At 45.2% G+C, this 24,303-nt stretch overlaps 1 pseudogene; it reads right to left on the reverse strand.

The window, feature by feature from the left end:
- Nucleotides 1-437: 437 nt before the first annotated feature.
- LOC100414593 (magnesium transporter MRS2 homolog, mitochondrial pseudogene) lies at nt 438-1,598 on the reverse strand (annotated as a pseudogene).
- Between the last annotated feature and the right edge of the window lie 22,705 nt (nt 1,599-24,303).

Here is a 24,303-nt window from a genome sequence, read left to right on the forward strand (position 1 = left end):
ATGCTAGCTTTTCAGTTAACCTGAGAATCAGGAAATTCACATGAAAGTAATTTCCTATACTGACAAAGAACTATGGCTACCTGTGGTTTTGTCAAGTTCTGAGGCTTCATGCAGCACAAAATCGCACTTTTCTTGGTGTGTAAATTAAATAAAATCTATACCACTGTCTGTTCTTGTGTAGGCTCACCCTATGTCTTCAGAAACAGCATTTAAAGTTTGTAGAAAATAGAATTTTGGCCTTTTACAAAGCACTTTGTTTCTTTAACTCAGAATTCTGGAAATGCAATCAAGTTCTAATATTGTGACTGCCAAAGTATTTTTGTCATCAGACATTATTTTTTTTTCAAGTGTCTGACGCTAACCAAGAAAATAATAAAAGAGAATCAGAAGTTTCCTGTAACTACCATAACAACACGTCAGTGTTCATGGGGTTCTTCCTAATGGTTTGTGAAGATGCTTCCGCCTGATCCAAGTCCATCCAGTCTGAGGCTGTTTTTTCGATTCCATGCTTCTATCTGCCAGAAGAGTCTTTTGCAGCAAAGGAACTTTGGTGGGAGGCAATGGAACTTCTAGCTGTTGTCCAAGGAATGAAAGCAGGTGCCTCCAGATAAGGCCACGTCCCATAAACATAACTCCTGTAATCAGACAAAACAGTCTATGATCCTTTTCAAGGAAGATTCCAAATTCATTCCAAAAGTGACTCCTATTAGTCCAAAGAGCAAAAGAAAGGAGGTTCCCATGGTCAGCTGTAGATTCAACCTCATGATCACATTACCGTGGCTGTCCAGATTGATAAAAATAATACTTTGTGAATCATCAGTTAGTACCCTAAGCTCCAAAACTGCATTGGAGAGATTGTCAGCCAATAAGTAGTAGTTTTCCAATAGCAAGTCCGTTTCTTCTGCATGATCAATCCCAGTACTGCTCTTTTCAAAGACTTCCGGGTGCTCCATTTTGATAGAGCTATTTAGTAACTCTTCCTCATCCAAGATCTCCAAAATTGACTCTTTGAACATTTTAATATCGGTTTCTAACTCTGATAGATTTTTGTCATTCTGAGGTAAAATACACAGTTTTCTGTTATCTGTTGTCAAATGACTGCAAAACTCTACGTTTCCGCTATAGGGTGTTGATCCAGTATTGCAGGGGTGCTTCCATAGCTCTAAACTCAAAAGATAAAGGGTTATGTAACTAGTTGACCCTCTCTGACAACTGTGAAGGGAGTTCCCAGAACAGCCATTGCTCTAAGTTGAAATGACAATAATCTAATATCAGGAGACATGCTGAAGTTATCACAGCTTTCAAATCCTCCATTCTCATAATGAACCTCTTGTTTCTGATGGTGATAGTCAATGACGTCCTGAAGTCTCAAATCTCTGACCTAAAGACCTAACTCTTGGTATAAGTCACTTTTCTTCCTCTCAAAAAGGGTAACATTTCCCTGTTTGTCATAGTTTGTTACAGTAAATACTGGGGCTACACAGGCTAAAGTGCCTTGAGAGACGAGAAATTCTAAACCGGTGCATTTCACCTGCCACGTTGGAGCCCACACAGGTCAGATCCGATGCCAAGGCCAGGCAAGCTCTGCAGGCATTCATGGGGCTGCAGCTAGGAGCAGGCAGCAGCCAGACCCCAGGCCTTCATGCTGGACCGTGGCAGCCCAGTCCGCAGCACTCGCCTGGCACTCTTTTGCTCATTTTCTATGTTTTGTGTTTTGCTTTCTAACAGTTTTTTCACTGTTCACTTTGGGAATTTTTTTTTTTTTTTTTATGTATTCTAGACACAAGTCCTTAGTCAGATGTGTGACTTGCAAATATTTTCTCTCAGTCTGTGACTCACTTGCCTTTTCATCTTGATAGGGCCTCTTCCTGAGCAAAAGCTTTTAATTTTGATGAGGTCCAATTGATCGATTTCACCTTTTATGGATTGTGCTTTTGATGTCAAGTGTAAGAACCCTTTGCCTAGCCCTGCAGCTAGATTTTCTCCTGTGTTTGTCTTGGAAAGGGAAGGAGTAAATTGACTGTTTGAAATGGGTTTATGACGTGGGGAAGAATCCACACCAAGACAATGAATCACTCAGCAAGGCTAGTTTACTTCCTTCAGGAAGGGTGCAACTCACTGGCAGTCTTGCTACAAGAGCACACCTGAACAAAGGAGACAGGGACATTTATTAACTTCCATGACCTGATGCAATCGCCCTACTGCTGTGTCCAGTTTCCATTGGCTGGAACGGGACCTCACATTCTATGCTTGATCTGATTGGCTAAAAACTTGGAAATTTCCTGAATAGATAAGGGGAAATAAGAGGAGAAGGAAGACAAGGAATAAGAGAAAGCTAGTCAGGAGAAGGTCAGGAGGGTTTCTAAATAAGGAATGGCATGCACCAGGGTTTGGAGCTTGCCCAGTCCTGTTCAGACATGCTGGAGCGAGTCAAAGTAGCTGATTTAAGACATAGCTGATTTAGAGAATATATATACATGGGTATATGTTTATGCTAATAGCGGATAGTGGCCATAGAGCAAGAGATATAACTCCTTATAATGCAGTCTAAGGTATAAACTCTGAAGAAGAACTTTCCTACCTCTCACATTGACTAAAACAATGACTACATTGCTTTAGTCAGTGTGAGAGGGCAGACCTGAGGGGTCACTAAGGGCAAAGGAATGGGAGAGGGAACAGGCTTCAAGGTTATTTCTTGTCACTGGAGGTGGGGGGGGGCTATGGCTAGCTCCTTCCCCTTCTAGCTTGAGTTACGTGGGCAGAGCAGATGGTCATCTTGGCAATATGACTGGAGGCTTAGGGTTCTTCCTCCCCCGTGATACTCACAGACCCTGAACGAATTGTCTAGTTCTTTGATTCACCCAGAGCTTTATCCACAATCACATGTTTTCATTCTGTACCTTGTCATGGCTGACGTCTCATAACAGCTCTGTAGGGAAGACATATGATTATCCCCTTTTACAGAAGATACAGCTGAGGCCAGAGAAGCGATGGGACTGAACACAAATCTCCTGATACGGAGAGGAATGATTGTTCTTCTCTACCAGCTGAATCGTGAATTCTGCCACCAGCTATTTCATAAGGCCAGTGTTTCTCAAAGGATGATCCATGGGCCCCTAGGGATCCCTAAGACCTTTTCAGAGGGTCCCCAAGGTCAAAGCTATTTCCCCAAAAATGCAAAAACATTATTTGCCTTTTCTCCATGTTGACATTTTCACTTATGGTGCCAAAGCAAAGACAGGTAAAACTGCCTTAGCATCAATCAAGGCAGTGGCCCTGCATTCTTCATTCCCTCAATCACTCACACTAGAAACAGTAAGAGAAAGCTAGTCAGGAGAAGGTCAGGAGGGTTTCTAAAGCAGGAATGGCATGCACCGGGGTTTGGAGCGTCACACTGATTTCTTACTAAATGGAAAGTACACAAAAAGCATTTCTGCTGCATACCAAAATAAAACGGTTGTCTTGAGAAAAAGAGCTTCCGCAATTAAAGCTGCAAGCTGAGCTATTCCTTCTTTTTTCTTTTTTGAATGCAATACAAGTTTTACTTGAGAGAATGGCTGACAAACTATAGTTATTTAGACTTGGGTATTTGGCAGGCATTTTCTTAACAAATGACCAAAGTGTGCCTGTCACATCAAGGAATGCTACCGACTGTCGCCAATGACAACATTTGAGCTTTTGAGTGAAAATTGGAAGTTTTGAAAAAAAATTTTATTTGCCATTATGCACTTGATAGCTTTCCAATACTTAAAGATATTTCTGAGGATATCAGTGGTCATATTTAATAAATGAGATGTTTTGCTATTGCATAGAGAAATGTGCTTGTGCTTACAGCCCGGGTGCTGTGGCTTATGCCTGTAATCCCAACACTTTGGGAGGCCGAGGCTGATGGATCACGAGGTCAGGAGTTCGAGACCAGCCTGGCCAATATGGTGAAACCCTGTCTATACTAAAAATACAAAAATTAGCTAAGCATGGTGACATGCACCTGTAGTTCTAGCTACTCGGGAGGATAAGGCAGGAGAACTGCTTGAACCCTGGAGGCGGAAGTTGCAGTGCGCCGAGATTGTGCCACTGCACTCAAGCCTGGGCAACAGAGCAAGACTCTGTCTCAAAAAAAAAGGAAAAGAAAAAAGAAACATGCTTGCGCTTGAAGGAGCTGGACACTTCCATAAGCTAATAATTTTTTAGTGACCAGTGCATTCTGGTACAAATTAGGATGACTTGAAGACCCATTCAAAGCATAATATAGATTAATGGGTTTTAATGTCACAGAGTATAAACATTTCATTGATATATTTCAGATCCCATTTTGCAACTCATCTTTAGAAAACTTCTCCTTACGGAGTTTTCTGTAGTATCAAAAAAGAATATCCACCATAATCTGAAGAGGTTATGAAAACACTCTTCTCTTTCTCAATTAGCTAGCTGTATGAAGCTGGACATTCTGCATATATTTCAACTAAAGGAATGCATGGAGTAGACTCAATGCAGAGGCTGATTGAAGAATCTGTCTTCTGTTAAGCTGGGGATCAAAGATGTAAAGCGATGGTACTCCATACACTGTTTTTGTTTTTGTTAAATTAATAAATGAATGTTTTTAAAATCCCTCTGTTTAATTTTTATTTTTATGTTTGAGATGTAGTCTCACTCTGTCACCCAGGCTGGAATGCAGTGGTGTGATCTTGGCTCACCGCAACCTTCACCTCCTGGGTTCAAGTGATTCTCCTGCCTCAGTCTCCCGAGTAGCTGGAATTACAAGCATGCACCACCACTCCCGGGCAATTTTTTGTATTCTTTTTTTTTTTCTTTTAGCAGAGACAGGGTTTTGCCATGTTGGCCAGGCTGGTCTCGAACTCCTGACCTCAGGTGATCTGCTGGCTTTGGCCTCCCAAAGTGCTAGGATTACAGGTGTAAGCCACTGCTCCAGTCGAAATTCTTGTTTTAGAAAATCAAATACCACATATTCGTACTTATAAGAGGAAGCTAAACATTGGGTACACATTGTTGTAAAAACGGGAACAACAGACACTGGGAAAACCAAGGTGAAACGAAGGGAGGCAGTGAGGATTGAAAAAAGCTACATACTGGGTACAGTGCCTACTACCTGGGTGATAAATTCATTCGTACTCCAAACCTCAGCATGATGCAATATACCTAGGTAACAAACCCACATATGTACTCCATAAAATAAAGTTGAAAAATTTTTCTTTGTTCTAATTTCTACTACTGCAAAGATAGACAGGTACAACCCATATAAACAAAAGCTCTTTTAGGGCCTCAGTAATTTTCAAGAATGCAGGGGGGCAAAAAAGCTGGGGGACTCTTTGCTAAAGTAGCGAAGTCTCCTATTAGCCACTGTGACCAAGTGAGGCATTATCCAGCATTAGCATTCCTTCTCAGATTATTCACCCACCCTAGGCTTCCATGTGACCCTGAAATAAGGGACTTCACTTCCAAGTTTGGTCGAAGATGCTATCAGGGAAGCCAGGGTTCTGATAATGACAACACATGCTTCCCACTTCCTTTTCCTGTTCTTCCTCCTAATGGAAAGAACATGGACTATGAAACAAGCAGACCTTGATCTCAGCCTCAGCCCTGCTTTTAGCCAGCCGTGGGGACTCCGGACATGTTTCTTAGTTCTCTGGTCTGCATACAGTAAGAAATAATGGCTATCCTTTCTTAGCAGGATTGTTCTGAGAATTAAATAAAGTCATGGAGACGAATCTGCAAATGGAAGTTGTGATCATTTTCTTTCCCTTTTTTTAACTTTGAACCCCGAGAGGCTAATGAAGTGCTGATGATTTTCTAACAAAGGAAGTTCATTCACATTTATGGCTTACTAATGTGGTGTTTCAAAAAATGTGTCCCAAAGAGGCCTTGCACGTAAAGACAATAGTGCTAGTGCACAGTTTTGGCTTGCAGGGAGATGAGAGTAAACATTCACACGATAGTGTAATGCAGTCGATCTTTGAACTCATAACTGAAATTTCCCACAAGCACCCACTCATGCTTCTTGCTGCCTGTGCCCCCTCCCTTGTTCAGATGACTGAATAAGTTACCCCTGTGCCTCAGTGAAGGGATGATACAGAAGAATTATAGAAAAAGGTTTCGAGTGTCTTGTTAAAAGTTTGTCCCTGGCTGGGCATGGAGGCTCACACCTGTAATCCCAGCACTTTGGGAGGCCAAGGTGGGCAGATCATGAGGTCAGGAGTTGGAGACCAGCCTGGCCAACATGGTGAAACCCAGTCTCTACTAAAAATACAAAAATTAGCCGGGGGTGGTGGCAGACACCTGTAATCCTAGCTACTAGGGAGGCAGAGGCAGGAGAATCACTTGAACCCAGGAGGCAGAGGTTGCAGTGAGCCGAGACTGTGCCGTTGCACTCCACCCTGGGTGACAGAGCGAGACAAAGTCTCCAAAAAAAAAAATGCTTGTCCCTGATAAGATCTGAAGTTGAGACATTATTACAAGTAAAGCTTCACTTTCTTCCTCTGATACTAGAAAAGATTCTTTACAGAAATTCTGAAGGGGCAATGTCAGTGGGATCGTTGGGGACCAAGATGAAAGTTCCCAGCCTAAAGAAACCATGTAGACCAGAGCCGTGCAGAATCAGTCTTCTTAGATCTGCCTGGTTTCCATCCCAGCAAACAGAGTCAATGTCAGAACCAGAGGGTTCCCTGAAAACTTGATTAGTACCTGCAGCCTATGCCATTTCTACACTTCTGAGCAATGCACTTTGCCTCTGTTGGGAAGCTACACTGCACGTCTTCTCCTTGGTATCTGACCTCTTTCGCAACCAGCATGTTGCCCTCTGATAATTAGCAAAAGTGGTGCCCACGTGTGCCTGCAAGGCTCTGCTCAATCACATTCTGACTAATCTTGTACAGATAACCTTCTTTTAATGGTCCAAGTCCCCGAGTAATAAAAGTGTAGAAGGAAAATCCTCACAGGCTGTGCTTGGTTGATACCAAATGGAACCAGCCCCCCAAATCTTCCCCTGTCATCAGTGAGATAAATGCTCAAACAGATACAAGAGCAGGGAGCAGGAAGAGTACATAGGAAGTGACTAGTTCTTCTAGGTCTTCCTGGGCAGGAACAAGAGGGAAGGAGGAGGCCAAGGAAGGCTTAAGAGGTAACATTTGAACTGAGCGTGGGTGCTAGGTCAATGACAATGGGTCATGGGTATCTCCGCATAACTCAGGGGGTCCAATCCAGGAAGAAGCTGTTTCTTGGGAAAGAGGAGCACATAAAGAAGGCGCCACTATGAGTCTGAAGTCCCGTAGGGATCGAGAGACACCAATCCTGGAAAAAATGCTAGATGACTTTGTTCAGAGCGTAACGATTATCCCATCTGCATATCCCTTCATCAATAAGTAGTGATCGATACTCCCTGCACTAGGTTCTGGGATGGGTGAGGGGTTACGCAGCAGTAGAAGAGCTCAAATTTATGTATTCAGTACCTAATATATGTCAGGCACTGTGCTCAACATTTGTATTTACATCAGAATTAGCCCATTTCATCCCACAATGTGGCATGTTAATCCTCAATTTACAGGTAAAAAGACTGAGGCTCAAGTTCCCACAACTAGTTAAATGGCAGAAATGAGGTGGGGACCCATGTTTATATTCTACCTTGATTTCCAGCTTGAATAGCTTAGAATTTTGTTGGATAATTAAAGAATACATGCTTGAAAAGACAAATAATAATACAAGTGGAAAGCTCACATTTGTCTGGCTGCGGCGCCTTTCCATGGTTCGCCACAGATTCTTGTACTTATGAAGCGGCCACATTGTCTGGGGTGATGATACCTGAGGTTCATTGCCTCCTGGCCAAGGAAATCAAAGATGTGGACACACAAGGAGTGAGGTTAAGAACAGAGGTTTAATAGGCAAAAGAAAGAGAACAGCTCTCTCCTGCAGAGAGAGGGGTTTCAAACAGGTTTCTGCTTCCACGGTGAAAAGCAGGGGTTTTTATAGATGAGCTGGTAGGAGTAGGTGTGCCATTTGCAGAGGTCACGAATTTTTGGCTACCTCCACCCTAATTTTCTATTAATGCAGATGGGTTCTCTGCCTGGCAGGTGCCATGCTGCTTGTTTCTTTATTGTACACACGGTAACAAAGAAAAGGGAAGATGGAGCCTCCATATTGGACATGCCTGGCCCCCAGGTAGCCCTTTTCTATTGGCACAGCTGCTAGCATTCACCCGTGCAAGCTTCCAGCTTGCTTATCTATGTTTGCAGCTCAATTTTCTAGGCTGCTCTTTGTTAGAAAAAAAATAATTTCTTGGGCTGCTTTTGTTCAAAGGAAAATCTTGCTGAGAACTCTTTGACCCTCACTATCTGTCTAAATAGTTTTCTATCTTCTGTATCACTTATAGCTATCTGCAGGTCCCATAGGTCCCACCTCCAACTTGCATCCTAAGCCTGTCCACTTCTCTAAATTTCCATTATCATATACCTTAAGGCACCCCATCTCTCATCTGGATGAAGCACTGGGATTGAGGCTGAAAGTCTTGACAGAAAGAAATGGGGTCCCTGAAATCATGTTTTTTTACAGTCAAGGTGTGGTAGGCAGATATCCATGAGGTATCTCCTGATATCTGCTCATTCTTCTGCTCTAGCAATAGATTTTCTGGTTAGTAGCAGGGTAAACAGATGCCCAGAATAAAGACTACACTTCCCAGTCGACTTTGCAGCTGCATGTGGTCTTGTGACTGGGTTCAGACCAATGGGATTTGAGTGAAAATGACAAGAGCAACTTTAATCTCCAGCCCTTAAAGTGAAAGGGTCTGACTACCCTCCCTGTGGCCCTCCCCTCCACACTCCCATCCCTTCCACTGACAGGAATGAGGACATTGAGGTGAGCTCTTTCAGATCTTATAAATAAGGTGACACACAGGGAATGGCAAAACAAGTGACTCTGTGGAGCGCAGTCAACTCTAAGTTTCATGTGAGAGAGAAATAAACTTGTTTTGTCCTTTGGAGTTTCTCTTATATATGTATCCTAATAGCTATAAGGGAAGAAAAATATTGAACAAATAATCACTCAAGTATATTAAGTACAAATGATAATAAACATAACGAAAGAAACATAGAAGTCTTCCTGAGAATATAGCAGGGAAGGAAGGACTAGTTTCTAATTGCCAGTCAAGGAAGGCTTCTTTGAGGAGGGGACATTTAAGCTGAGGCTTACTGGATGAGTAGAATTTAGTCAGAGAAAATAGAGAGGCCAAAAAACAGTGTCTGTGAAGATTCTGAGGCCACAGATAATTTGGCCCCTAGTGGGACCCCAAAAAGGCCCTATGAGCAGAGCTCCACAGCAAATTTTCAATCAGTTCTCAGTTTCACAATTGTCTCCCTCACTGATGGGTGCTGCAGCCTGGGCTCCCCAGAACCTAGACTTGAAGCAGAGAAACTCATTCCAGGTACGCTGGAGGGATGAGTCAGTTACCTCCAGATGGGTCAGGAGGACACAGGCAAAGCCAGAGAAGCTGAATCTGCAGTGGCGTCCCAGGAGCAAGTGTGGTGGGCCTGGGAAGGAGGGGGGTGCTGGGGGCTGGAACCAAAGAGCCCCAGGAGAGGATCAGGAGGTGCAGAGCCAGGCGGGTGTGGAAGCCGCAGCTGGGAGGTTTCGGACACAACCGGGCTGGTTGCCTGGGGCTACTTTTTACTGGGGGCTTGGTGTGTGCAAGTGGCTCGCAGTTTCCTTGCCATCTCTGATGTGTGTCAGGAACAGTGGCAAATGTTCTCTATGCAGAATCTTGCCTCATCCTCACACTCTGAGCAGTGGGTGTTATCTCCATTTTACAAATGAAGACACTGAGACTCAGAGAAGTCTGGAGACAACGTTGACCAAGTAGATGGGGTTGAGCTGAAGGGGTGGAGCTTGTGGGTAGGGAGGGTTTGTCTACCCCCTCATCCCTGACCCAAGGCCACGAGGGGAAACACAACATGTTCAACCTTTCCAGGGTAACGTTTCGTGTGGGCAGGGATTGCAGACTTCTGGTCTGGTGGCGTCCCTTACCCCACCACCACAACAATTATCAACACAGAAGACTTCTGTAACCAAATGTGGCCAGGGTTCCTCCCCACTACCAAGAGAGCAATTGATTTGGCAGCAGACACCAACCGGGTGTCCTCTGATTTGATTCCGACACTATTTACCCGGAGATGGCATCAGATCCCACAAGTTGAGGGCTCAGTCTCTGAGAATGCCCCAGACCTCTAGTCCAGACACCAGTCACAAGTCCCAGCCTCTGCAGCTTCTGACCGACTGGCTTCAAGTTGGGGTTCCTGCAGCCCTCTCTTTGGGTTTGAGTATTTGCTAGAGCAGCTGACAGAACTCAGCAAACACTTAGGTTTACCAGTTTACTATAAAGGACATTACAAAGGATGCAGATGAAGAGATGATGCATAGGGCTGAAGTGCAGTCGACTGGGGTAATACCTGAGCTTTATTGCCTAACACCAAGGGAATCAAGGACATGGACCCACAAGGAGTGAGTTTAAGGGTGGAAGTTTAATAGAGAGAGAGAGAACATCTCTCTCCTGCAGAGACAGAGGCGCTTCTGAGTGGATCTTCCAGTTTTGTGGTGAAATGCAGAGGGTTTCATAGATGAGCTTAAGGAAGTGATATCTGATTTATGTAGGGCCCAAAAGATTGGTCAGACTAAGTGTGCCATTTATATAGCCCACGAAGAAGCTGGCCTCTCCACACTAATCTTTTATTATATCAATGGGTTCTGTACCTGGTCAACACCATGTTGTCTGTGCCTCACAGTACACGTGGTTGACAAAGAAAAGGGAAGATGAACCCTCCATGTTGAACTGTCTGGCCGCCTGGTAGCCTTTTCCTATTAGCACAGCTGCTGGCATTTCCCCGGGCAAGCTTCTAGCTTGCTTTTCTATGTCTGCAGCTTGATTTTTCTGGCTGCTTTTTGTTAGAAAAGAAATGATTTGGGGGCTGCTTTTTGTTTAAAGGGGAGCTTTACCGAGGGCTCTCTTACTCTCACTAACTGCCTGAATAATTTCTTTTTAGTTCCTGTATCAGGGCTAAGTGTGAGGGAAGGAGCTCAGAGCTGCCATGCCTCCCAGGAAGCCACCCTCCGGGAGCCTCCATGTTCCTCTTGGGTTTTTAGAAAGGCTTCATTACGTTGGCACGATTGATTAAACCATTAGCCATTGGTGATCAACTTGACCTTCAGCCTCTGCTTGCTCCCAGGAGGTTGGGAGTTCGGCTGAGAGCCCAACCCTCTAATCATGCCTTGGTCTTTCTTGTGACCAGCCCCACCCTAAAGCTGTCAGTCAACACTAGCATACAGAAAGAGAGACAGTACTTTGGAGATTCTGAGGATTTTAGGAGTTGTATGCCAGGAAAGGGGACAAAGACCAAATAATAATTCAGAATCACACCTGGCAACAAAAGATGGCCCACCCATAGCAGTGTTTCATTGGCCAATGATTTAAAAAACACAAACAACTGACTTGGTAATTTCCCCTGTTGTTTCTCTCTCTTATTCCCAGCCCGGCCATAGAAGGCATTTGAGCATTAATTTGGACTCCATTCTAGAAAAACCTTTCTTTAGCATCACAAGCTGGCTGAGGAAGTTTTCCTGAGCCCTTTATCCAGTTGCTCTAGAAATAAATCAGGGACTTGGAGCCCACATATTTAGATATTTAAATAATCTCATACACAACTGTATCCATGCATCTAAATATCTAATACACAACTGCAGGGTGCAGTAGCTTACACCTGTAAACTTCAACAACTTGGGAGGATGGCTAGGGCCCCTGAGTTCTGAAGCTCAAGACCAGCCTGGGAAACAGCAGGACGCTGTCTCTAAAAAAAATGTTTTTTTAATTAGGAGTGGTGGCATACATCTGTAGTCGTGGCTCTGTGGTGGGGATCACTTGAACCCTGAAATTCAAGGCTACAGTGAGCTGCAATCATCCCATTGTACTGCAACCTGGGCAACAGAGCAAGATCCTAGCTCTACAAACAGACAAACAAATAAATAAACAAAATATGCAGGCTTTTCTCCTGTAGAGGAGGGTAACAGATGCAAGCAAGAGCTTTGCTTCGTGAGCTAGCCGTTATGTGCGCTCTGCATGCCTGTTATAAAAGACTGAGCCTGCAGGGTTCTTCCTGGGAGTTCTTAGGAACAGGGGGCAGTGGCATTTTCCAAGTTGGAACATAGTACTCGGGCAACTAGGATGCATGGAGGTGCCGGGCAGTTACATAAGGTCTGCAGGAGCTGGCTGGGCTCTTGAAAATTCCTCTCTGCGTCCTTCTGCATTTTATCAAGCTTGCGAGCCGCATGATAGCCAAGCACTTGACTTTTGCCCCTCCGTTTCCCATGGCACACCCTGTCTTTCTGGTCTGGAGTTTAACCAGACACCAGCATGAGGCCGGTGGGTTCCCTTGCAAAGTGCTGGCCTCCGAACCCCTGGAGTTCCAGGAAGCACAGTTTGCCCACTCCATCTTGTTGTCTAGGGTAGCTACCCTCGAGTTCACAGTATGGCCCGATAGTTAAAGGACTCTGAGTCCTTTGGTTACAAGCTGCCATGGGCAAGGGAAGTTGTCTTCCTGAACTCAAAATATCCATCTGTGTGTTAACAACTTTTTCTTCCCTAGATGAAAACAAGTACATTAACAGCAACAACCACAAGAAAAATTTAAGTTGTCCATGGTAGGTCTAGTGAAAGCTATAATTGGGGGTTTTATGTTTCATGAATGTTTCAAAAATTAAGGTTTAGCAAAAAAGGTGAGACTGGGGGGCCACCAAGAAGAAAAGGGGCACTCCTCTCCAACGACTTGGGCTCATGATAAAGGGGAAAGCGCTTGTCGTTAAACCAAACCTTACCCCTTGAAAAATCATTTCTTCTCTAATGAAATGGGCAGGAAGGGGTGGGGCTCCCAGGCTTACAAAATGTCATCTCCGACAATGACAGCAAAACAAAACATGATTTGCCTAGGGTCACGGGTCTAACTGCCTGAGTAGGCAGGTTCTGAACACGCTGTTCTTCAAAGCCTCAAACCTGCTTCCCTGTATCTGTTTTGAATTTCCTCTTCTCTAACGTGTATTTATATCCTGCCTATTGCAAGCCGACAAGAACAATCACCAGCATTATCTGTTTCCTTTCAGATCCTGGTGTAACTCACTTACCTTCTTCCCACATTCTCTTTTCCTTGCCATCCAACCAGACTGCCTTATAAAGATAAAGGGAGAGGAGAGGTAGCCTCTTTGGACACTATTAAGAAAGAAACTGATGAACCAAACAGGCTATTTAGTCCTAGGAACCTGGAAGAAATTTAGTAAATTCATTCATTAATTTGTTCATTCCATTAAGAATTTACCAGAAGGTGACTATGAACTGAGCCCTATGCCAGGCATTAGGGATTAAAAGGAGAACAAGTCCCTTTCTCTCAAGGAACTCAGTCTAGTAGAACACAGAGACAAACAAACACCCTAGGTATTTACAAGAGAGTCAATGTAAATAAGCTTGAGTGTTACCATGGTAAAGTATGTTACCAGGTTTAGGCTAAAGACAAGGGAAGGATGACATCTGCTGATTTGATTGACGGTTTCCAGATTTTCTCATTACTGACCATCGTGTCTTAAGGACCTTCTAAAGGCAATGCCAGGCTTTGGGTGGGCAGTCATGATGTGTACAGGAGTCACCAGAATGCCTTTGCTTTGTGGATGTATTTCTTATTGGACTCATTTTCCTAACATTTGGAGGAAGGGGGAAGAGTGAAAAGCAGGACAGAGACAGAAAATGAGTGCAGAGAGAGAGAGAGAGAGAGAGAGAGAGAGCACTATCTTAGCTCATTGGTTATTTAGATTGGTGAAAAAGTAATCATGGTTTTAACCATTAAAAGTAATGGCAAAAACCTCAATTACTTTTGCACTGACCTGCTAGTAGTATCTTTTCTCTTATGTGTTCTGCACACACCACAGTGGAGGTCTTGGAATCTTCTCGGAAGACATTCGAAAAGAGGGGTGGGTTGGGGATGGTGATGCACCACAGACCAAAGGCTGGGGATCAGGGATGGCAGGTTCACAACACCTATGCTATCAGTCCCCTTGCAAGCCCCCACAGCAGATGCCAGTAACTGATCAGCCCACCTGATCTCAACCAGTGTTCCTCAGCTGAATCACAGAGAACAGAAATGACTAATTGATGCTACCCAAGTAGACCCATTGTAGACGCACAAGAGGGAAATTAATCCATTACACTCAGCGTCTTTGAGTATTAGGGCTTCATTCTCTGAGGACCGCTCCCAAAAGCAATCTGACAATTCTTCTCACTGGGGACACTAGGCAGCAACTATCTATCAGCAACTATCTATCAGCAACTATCTATCAGACTTAGTGAGCAAGATGAAGTTTATTTGCCACCCTGTGACCCGAAGGAAATGGAGGAAAGGCTACGGAAAGAATTTTAAAAATAAATTTTTTACTAGGGGTGTCTGGAGAGTCACAGCTGTCAGGTGGAACAGGAAGACACAAAAGGAAATTGGGCTCATAATAAATGTTCCTTGTAATCCTGCCATGTTTCCTAGAGTTTTAGTTACTGCGGTAAGCAGAGTTCTAAGATGATCCCAAGATTCCTAACCCCTGGTGTATGTACTACAATTAAGCCCCTCCTCTTAAGGGAGATGAGAGTATGATGAGATTTTGCTCTTTGATTAGGTTGTCATATGATGAAGGTAAAGAGATTTTGCAGATGTAATTACAGCCCCTAATCAGTTGATTTTGAGTTAATCAGAAGGGAGATTATCCTAGGTGAGCCCGACCTAATCAGGTCAACCCTTCAAATGAGAGTTCAGAGGTCAGAGATGGAAGAAGTCTGAGAGGTTTCTGGTTGCAGACACCCTCTCCTATTGACCTTGAAGAAGCACATTGCTGTGTTATGGAGAGGGTCACATAGCAGGAGACTGTGCATGGCCTCTAATCACTGAAGCCCTCACCCCTACAGCTGCGAGGAACCGAATTTTGCCAACAACTGGTGAGCTTGGAAGAGGATTCTGCTTTCTTTAATGCAATAAAAATGAGTATCCTGGTATTGAAGAAATATGTCGCTACTGTTACATTTGTGAAGCACCTAGAAATTTTCCAAGCCCTTTCACATATGATTTTAGTCAGACCTCCTAATTATTCTGGATAGCTCAGAGGGGAGGGGAGGTGATGACAAAGCTGAGATACAGAGAATTTATTTCACTTAGAGCCAGGACCCGAATCCAATTTTGCACTTTACCCTGCGCTAGGACCAGCGTTTTGCTCACACCTAATGCCCCTACAGGGTGAAACTGTGCCACTGAACACTCTGCAGATGGGAGCACCACAGGAGCCATATTTTGTTCCACTTCCACCTGAACCTGACTGGGTCAGATGTGTTTACTGGAAGCAAGGCACCTAGTCCATATGCTGAGCAACTCCTTATGATGTGGGCCAATGGAAAAAGATGAAAAGGTGAGCTCATCAAATCCCCTCTTGCAGGAATTATGAAGAAGCATTAATTCGGAGGTAGAGCAGGAAGGTCCTGGGAGCCACAGTAATGCCCTGTGTGGAAGCAGACACTATGGTGAGGGGTCAGCCGATGATGTTTAGGAAAAACTCTTCACATGATGTTTTTCCTCCACTCTCATCTCCAAGACCACAGTCGGCACAGAAAACTTCTGACTCTTAAAATATGTGAAGATTTCTCCCTACCAGCAAGCAATTAATTCTGCAGCAGACACCAATTCAATTCAGTTCTGATGCCAGCTACCTATCGGCAGCTTCAGAAACCACAGGTTGAGGGCTCAGTCCTCAAGACCATCCCCAAGGTCAGACACCAGTCACATGTCTGGGCCTCTGGACCTTCTGACTGACTGGCTTTACTTTGGGGTTCCCACAACCCTATCTTTGGGTTCAGTTAATTTGCTCAAGTGACTCACAGAACTTAGGGAAATATACTTATGGATTTACTCTAAAGGGTATCAGAAAGGATACCGATAAAGAGATGCATAAGGCGAAGGATGGGGGAAGGGGCACAGAGCTTCCACGCCCAAACCACCCTCTGGGAAACTCCATGTGTTCAACTATCTGGAAGCCCCTGAACCCTGTCCTCCTGGGTTTTTTAGGAGGCTTCATTACATAGGCATGATTGACAAGCCTGTGGAAATGTGATTGGACAATAAAAAAAATGATCTCATACTTGTAGACTGAGTGTAGAAACCCAGCAAGTCCTGTCTAGATTCTTCCTGGCCGCTCTGTGTACCAGAGTATGGGGCAGGATCCTCTCTGGAATGAGGATCTTTTGAGCCACAATCAGATTAGAGTCCTGCTTTGGGCAGGTAAAAGTAAGACAGAAGGTCAGAGATTGTTTTCTGGGGCTTGCTTCTGAGGCCTAAAGCACCCCAACATTTTAACAAAAGACTATAACAAGGATTATGGGAGTTATAAGCCAGGGACCATGGGCAAAAACGTATGTGTAAATAATCATAATATTACAAATAGTTACAGGAAAATGGAGCAATGGAGAAGCACAGATGTTACTCCCATCACAGTCATAAAATAAAGAACTTACTGATATTGTTTGGATCTGTGTCCCCACTCAAATCTCATGTCGAAGTGTAATCCCCAGTGTTGGAGGTGGGGTCTGGTGGGAGGTGATTGGCTCATGAAGGCAGTTTCTAATAGTTTAGCACCATCTCCCTAGTGCTGTTCTTGTTTTCACAAGATCTGGTTGTTTAAAAGTGTGTGGCACCTTCCCTACTTCCTCCTCCTCTGGCTGTGTGAACTGGCTTCCCTTTACCTTCCGCCATGATTGTAAGGTTCCTTAGGCCTCCCAGAAACCAAGCAGATGCCAGCACAATGGTTCCTGTACAGCTGGTGGAACTTGAGCCAATTAAACCTATTTTGGGTTTTTTTTGAGAGAGAGTTCTCACTCTGTCGTCCAGGCTGGAATGCAGTGGCACAATCACAGCTCACTACAACCTCTGCTTCCTGTGCTCAAGCAATCCTCCCACCTCAGCCCCCTGAGTAGCTGGGACTACAGGCACACACCATCATGCCTGGCTAATTTTTGTATTTTTTGTAGAGATGGAGTCTTGCCATATTGCCCAGGCTGGTTTCAAATTTCTGAGCTCAGGCAATCTACCCACCTCAGCCTCCTACAGTGTTGGGATTACAGGTGTGAGCCACCATGCCTGGCCTAAACCCTTCTTTATAAATTGCCCAGTCTTCAGTGTTTCTTTGTAGCAGTGCAAGAATAGACTAATACACTAACATGTTATACCCAAGTGAGTTAGATGGAACAGTGCCACACTCTGAGTTTGAATCACAAGTCCTTTATTAATTAGCTGGCAACCAAGAGATAGCTAATGCTCAAAATTCTCTCAGCCCTGAGGAAGGGGCAGGATTCCTTTTTATACCTTGCTTAAGGTAGGAGAGGGGGAGCCTAGCTGAAGCAGAATTTACAGAAGCAGAACAAGCAAGTTAGATAAGGAGGCTGGTAACTAGAAGGCAGGAGGTTCTCATGATTGTTGATTTCCAAGGAGGGTATACACAAATGGTTCCCATGATTACCGGTTACCAAGGGGGGTATTCGGTACTTGTCATACAATCAATCAAGGGAGGGCGTTCACCATAGCAAGTGGGCTTACCAAGCAGGATATTGTTACAATGGTTATATGCCTTTATAGTTCTAAGTACAGCATGACCCAGCACAGTAGCATGACCCAGGTATGCACTTAAGGGAGAAATGGCGGGAGGGGTGAGGCGGAGGTTAAGATGGAGTCTGTCTGGCTTTTAGCAAGATGGAGTCTGTCTGGCTAACACAGCGTAGGTTAGCACATTCTGCACTTGTGTTTTTGGAGAGTCAAATCATTGACTCCTAGGTTATAACGAGGGGGTTATAGTGGATTCTGAGATACATAACTTTGACAGAAGGTATGTGCCGTTTTACAAAATTAAGGAACCAGTTTTAGTATACAGTCCCAAAGATTAAACCCAATAGGAGAAGGAGAAAGCATCCCGCTAACCCAGTTATGAGGGTAGTTAGCTATGGACTCCAGTTAAACATTTTTTTGGTACCATGCGGTGTTATTTTCCCATTCCTGTCGGTGTCCTTCTAAATTTTCCTGAACACTTTGAAGAATGTCCTTTATGACTCCAGACTGGTTAGCATAAAAACAGCAGCTCTCTCCCAAAGCAGCACATAAACCTCCCTGGGAGAGGAACAGTAAATTTAAGCCTTGACGGTTTTGCAGAACAACTTTATCTAGGGATTCTACTTGGGTATATAACACACTTATAGCTGACTGGAGATGTCTTCAATCAGCAGCTACTTGTTGAGATAGGGACATTAGTCCAATTTCTCTTTGAACCACAGTGGCAGTGCCAATAGCTGCAACCCAGCTCTGCTAAGGCCAGCCAGAAGGGGCACAAGGAGTGGAACAGCTTGGCGAGTCCTGGGACGTAGTTCAGAAGGAGCGATGAGATGTCGTCCTTCTGGTCCGTTGAACACGTAGACCTGGGGAAGCACATGAACCAACATGCACAGAAGAGGTCCCGGTTCAGTTCCATTAATGCAGGGGGTGAGGCCAGGTATTTTTGGGTGCCTGCTAGGAGACTGAGGGTTTTATAACAGTGAGTAAGGACTGGTTGCAGGTAGCCTGAAAGGGAGAAGCATATAGGTTATACGTAGTGCTAATTAGGCAGGAAGCATTTCCTGAAACGTCTCCTAGTGTAAGGGAATGGGGGAGTGTGTGACAAGCAAGAGGGCCGACGTTAAGCGAGGCTTCAACTCCCAGTCCAACATAATGTGGGGATTTTGCCTTTAGGCATAACCAACAGTCTCGGGCCAGTTTCAGCTGAGCAATATTAAGGTGGTGGTGCACTCCACCTAGAATGGACATCAGGCTGGGTTGGAGGTATTGATGTTGCAACTGAGATTGAGGAGCTGGGATTGGCAATGGGACAATTGAGCTGACACTGTCTGGGTGCCTTTGGAACATAGAGTCGCCTAAATTAATTAAAGGTCCGATTGGCTTAGGAGTGTTGTAAGAGACCAGAACTTTCCTTTGGATGATGAACAGAGTTCCACGGTCATACCCTGTAAAAGAGAGTCTTAATCCCCTGTCATACTGCAGTACCAATGAGTTAAACTAGGGTTATGAACAGTTGTGGTAAGAGGATTGCAAGTCCCTATGGTACATGTTTTAGGGTGAGAAGTGTGAGCTATGGAAAGAGTTGAGGACGATGTTGGTCCTCCAGAATAAGTGGCCAAGGTTACTCAAGTCCAGTAGGGGCAGAAAAGCTGGGAAGTGTCCTGGCAGTTAGTATCAGGGTGATTTCCAGGACAAAGATAAAAAGCAACAGACTGAAGCCATTTTTCTGCTTTGGTTCTGCAACCGACTTGGTTCTGGTAATTTCTCCTTCAGTGCTTTCCAGAGACAACATTGCGGGTAGTGACCTGGGGGCTGGATCCTGTGAACAGAGCACACAAACTGACCACAAGAGAAACCTTATCAAAGGCACCTTCTCTCCAGGTGGTCTTTGCATACACATGTCCTGTTTTGGAATTAGCGAGGAGAAAAAAATAGATGGGAGTAGAGGACATAACTGGGGGAAATGGGCAAAAGAAATGAATAAGAAAGACTAGCAGGAGGGCTTTGCACGACTCAGTCTTAACTTCAAGGGGCCTGGCCCGGGCTTGGAGACCCATGTCTCTTGCTGAGTTTGGCTGGCCTTTTTGATGCGGGAATGGTGAATCCAAGAAGGAATGCCATCAACCTTCACGGCTGTTGGGGTGTTGAGGATGACGGTGTGAGGTTCCTTCCAGGCAGGTGTGAGTCCTACTTTCTGGAACTTTTTGACATACACCAAGTCATCAGGACAGAAAGAATGGCAGGGCCCAGTCTGGTCAGGAACGGAATTAGGGTGTGCTTCCCAGATGAGTGGCTGGATGATGTCTTGAACCTGTTGGAGAGACTGCAGGACTATAACAAGCTAGTTCAGGATGGTTCTGCCAAGTGGGTACCCCTTAGCTTAGGCAAGATAGGGGGAGCCTTCCCATACATGATTTCAAAAGGAGAGAACCCCACCTTATAAAGGGTGCATCTGACTCTGAGAAGGGCTAAAGGAAGGAGGTTTGTCCAACTTTCACCATTCTCCAAGATTAATTTTGTAAGAGTACTCTTTAAGGTCCGACTCATGCATTCTACCTTTCCAGAGCTCTGAGGTCGGTAGGCACGGTGGAGTTTCCACTGAATGTTTAGAGCTTTGCTGACTGATTGAGGTATGGACACGGTGAAGGCTGGCCCATTATCAGACCCTATAGCAAATGGCAGTCCAGATAGAGGGATCATTTCATCAAGTAAGAATTTAATTACCGTAGAGGCAGTTTTGTTTTGGGTGGCAAATGCCTCAGTCCATGAAGAAGATGTGTCTACCATCACCAGGAGATACTTATATCCTGCCCGATGTGGTTTTGCTTCTGTGAAGTCTATTTCCCACCTTGCTCCTGGGCTACATCCTCAGAGGCAATGGCCCAGTTCTGGCCTTGGACCCTGTCTGGTGTTTACCTGCACACAAGCTGTACATTGGGAGGCTGCTTGGTCAGGTAAGCCCTGGAGGTGAAGAATTTTAAAACGGACTTTTAGAAGCTGGGCTAACTTTGTTCCTCCCAGGTGGGTGCAAGAGTGGAGGCAACTGACTAAAGCTTTTCCGAGGCCTCGGGGCAGGAAGATTCTGGAATCTGGGAGGATACACCATCCATCTTGGTTTTTGCTGGCCAGAAGATCTGATGCTTACTTTTCTTCTTCAGAAGAGTATGTTTGTCTATGGCCATACCATCCTGAACTCGCCTAATCTCGTCTGATCTCGGAAGCTAAGCAGGGTCAGGCCTGGTTAGTACTTGGATGGCAGAAGAGTATGTTCAGTGGTCAGGTAGATCAGGCTGTGGGAAAGAGACGGCTGGAAGCAAAGTTAATGGGGTGACCAGGAGAGCAGCAGCTTTACGAGCTGTAAAATCCGCCTCTGGTTTCCCCGGGCAACAGCCCGTGTTCTCCTTCTGGTGCCCTTTGCAGTGAATCACAGCCACCTCTTGGGGGAGCCAGACAGCCTTGAGCAGGGCTAGAATTTCTTCTTTGTTTTTGATAGTTTTTCCAGCTGAAGTGAGTAGCCAATGCTCTCAATAAATGGCTCCAGGTACATATACTATGGCAAAAGTATATCAGCTGTCAGTGTAGATGTTAACACATTTGTCCTCACCCCATCAGAGGACTTCGCTTGGGTGACAGCAATTAATTCAGACTTCTGTGCAGAGGTACCGGCTGGCAGGGCTTGGGCCCACAGTATGTCCGTTTCTGTGGTGATGGCCACACTGGCTCTCCGCACTCCTTGCTCAAGGAAACTGCTACCATCTGTAAAGACGTTAGCATCTGCCTTTTCCAACGGAACGTCCTGGAGATCGGGTGGGCCAGTCTCCATAATCTCCAGCAGTTTGGCAGTCATGGACAGGCATGGTGAAGTCTGGATCAGGAAGTAGAGTAGCTGGATTTAAACACCTTGTGGGGGAGAAAGTTAAACGAGGCTGATCTAACAGTAAACTCTGGTACTGTAATATGCAGGCATTTGACATCCATTTACCAGAAATGCTGTGCAGCAGTGTTTCCAAGGTGTGTGGAGCCGTGAGGGTTAAATTCTGGCCCAGTGTTAGTTTATCAGCTTCCTGGACCAGGCTTGCAGTTGCCACCATGGCTCACAGACAACTCGGCCACCCGGAGGCCACAGGATCCAGTCTTTTAGACAGATAAGCCACTGGCTGTCGCCATGGCCCCAAGGTTTGAGTGAGTATCCCTTAAGCAACTCCCTGAGTTTCATGAACAAATCAGTGAAATGGTTTTGAAATATTCGAGAGGGCTAGAGCAGGGGCCTCAGTTAGTGCCTTCTTTAGGTTTTAAAAAGCCTGTTCTTCTGTGTCAGTCCAAACTAGCGGGCCATTCCCACCTCTAGCTGTGTCCAGGGCCTTGGTGATTTCTGTGAACTCCAGTATCCATAGGCGGCAGTATCCCACAGCCCCCAGGAATTCACATACTTGTTTTTTGGTGGTGGGAATGGGAACTCCCAGGATGGCTTCTTTTCAAGCACTGGTGAGTGCCCTTTTTGCCTTGTTTATTTTGTACCCCAGGTAGGAAACTTTGGAGAGGCAAAGCTGGGTCTTTTTGGCCAAGAACCAATATCCAAGCTCCTGCAGGAGATGAAGCAAGTCTCTAGTATGCTGTAGACAGCTGTCAGTAATTTCAGTAGCCAAGAACAGGTCATCTACATACTGGAATAGAGTGCATTAGGATGGCTGGCTTGGAAAGGTATAAGGTCTTGTTGAAGGTCTTCCCTAAAAAGAGTAGGGGAATTTTTAAACCCCTGGGGTAATCGAGCCCAAGTGAGCTGGGTGGTGTCACCTGAACTGGGATTTGTCCATTCAAAAGCAAAAATTGGCTGGCTTTTGGGAGCCAGAGGGATGCAAAGAAGGCATCTTTTAAGTCTAGGACAGTGTACACTGTCTGTTCTTGTGAGAGCAGACTGAGGAGAGTGTACAGATTAGGGATAGTTATACTTACTGCAACTCTCTGCTTCTTGACTTCCCACAGGTCTTGTACAGGCCAGTAGTCATTTGTTCTGGGTTTCTGGATTGGCAAGAGTCAGATATGCCAGGTGGACTGGCAAGGTGAAAGTATATTGGCCTGTAATCGTTGCTGAATGTGGAGACTGATTCCCTCTTGATCCTGCTGACTTACAGGATATTGCTTTACTCATACCAGGAGGGCAGTGGTCAGGAGTTCTACAACCACTGGCGGGTGGTGTTTTGCTAGCCCTGGGGGATTTGACTCTGCCCAGATTTGGGGGAAAAGAGTCTGCAGACCCTGTAGGAGAGGGTTAGTTTTACTCTTCAGTGGTTGTGAGGATGAAGTTAAGAGATACTCTTCTGACAAGGGGGTTGTTAGTAGGAGCTGTGTGGTAGGAGGTGGTGTGGCCCCCAGTGTAAGGTGGGTTTGACTTGCCAATAAAGAGATGGATACCTGTAGCTTATGGAGTAGGTCCTGTCCAAGGAGGGGGTAAGGGCACTCTGGCATTACAAGAAACGAGTGGGTTACTCTCTTTTGAACCAAATTCACTTCTCGTTTGTGGGTGACAGGATATTCCTGATAGTTCCCGTGGTGCCTTGCACGGCAACCCTTTTGTCAGAGACAGTACCCAAGGGTGCTTGCAGTACAGAGTGCTCCGCCACAGTGTCAATTAAGAAGCATACAGGCTGGCCCCCCACAGAAGCAGTAACCGTGGGCTCCCAGCAGCCAAGGGAAAGGGAGCCCCGGCCCCATCAGTCTTCTTCAGTCTCCTGTCTTTGGGAGTGTTAGAACCTTTTTTTAACTCTCTGGACATTCATTCTTCCAGTGTCCAGTTTTTTTTACAATAAGCACATTGATCCTGTTGTAGGGGAGTTCTCTCTTTTCTCCTGTGGGGTCCTGCGTTTTTGACTCAGGCTTTCCCCCAGTATAATTTTTTCTTGTAGGAGTATCTGCTTTAGATTCCTGGATTGCCGCAACTATGATTTTTGCCTCCCTCTTTGATGCCTTATGAGTTGCCTTTTCGGCTGTCAGAGCTGCCTATTTCCGTTTTTCTTGTTCTCAATTGTCATAAACCTTTTGAGCTATATCTAGGAGTTGAGAAATATTCATTCTGACAAATCCCTCAAGTTTTTGTAACTTTCCCTGAATATCTGGGGCTGCCTGGGCCACAAGTGCCAAATTAATAGCACGGGCATTTTCAGGAGCTGCTGGATCAAATGGCGTGTAAAGTCAATATGCCTCCTGGAGACACCCTAAAAATGCTACAGGCAACTCATCAGGCCCCTGGACAACTTCAGTTGTCTTGGACAAATTCGTGCACTTCCAAGCAGCTCCCTTAATACCCGCTAGGAAATACCAGTGAAACTTGTCCAAAGCTCTTTTCCCTCCTGATGTGTTTAGATCCCAATTAGGCCAAGTGGAGGGAAAAACCTCCTCCAGAAGGTCTCAGGCCTCCTCCTCCAGCCTGCCTGCCAAGGCAAGGAAAGCCTTTCTAGCCTCCCTACGAATGTGGTCCCTTTCCTCAGAGGTAAAGAGGGTCAAGAGAAGCCGCTGGCAATCATTCCAGGTGGGTTGGTAAGATTGAGGGTGGATGGGAGAAGGCAACTGTGTGAGTTTCTACTTTCTTAGGTGGCTCAGCCAGAAGTTGACAGTAGATAGTGCAGGAAGGAGTTCAGAGACTCAA

Source organism: Callithrix jacchus, chromosome 16 (genome assembly GCF_049354715.1).
Source record: "Callithrix jacchus isolate 240 chromosome 16, calJac240_pri, whole genome shotgun sequence".
In the NCBI taxonomy this organism is placed as follows: Eukaryota; Metazoa; Chordata; class Mammalia; order Primates; family Cebidae; genus Callithrix; species Callithrix jacchus.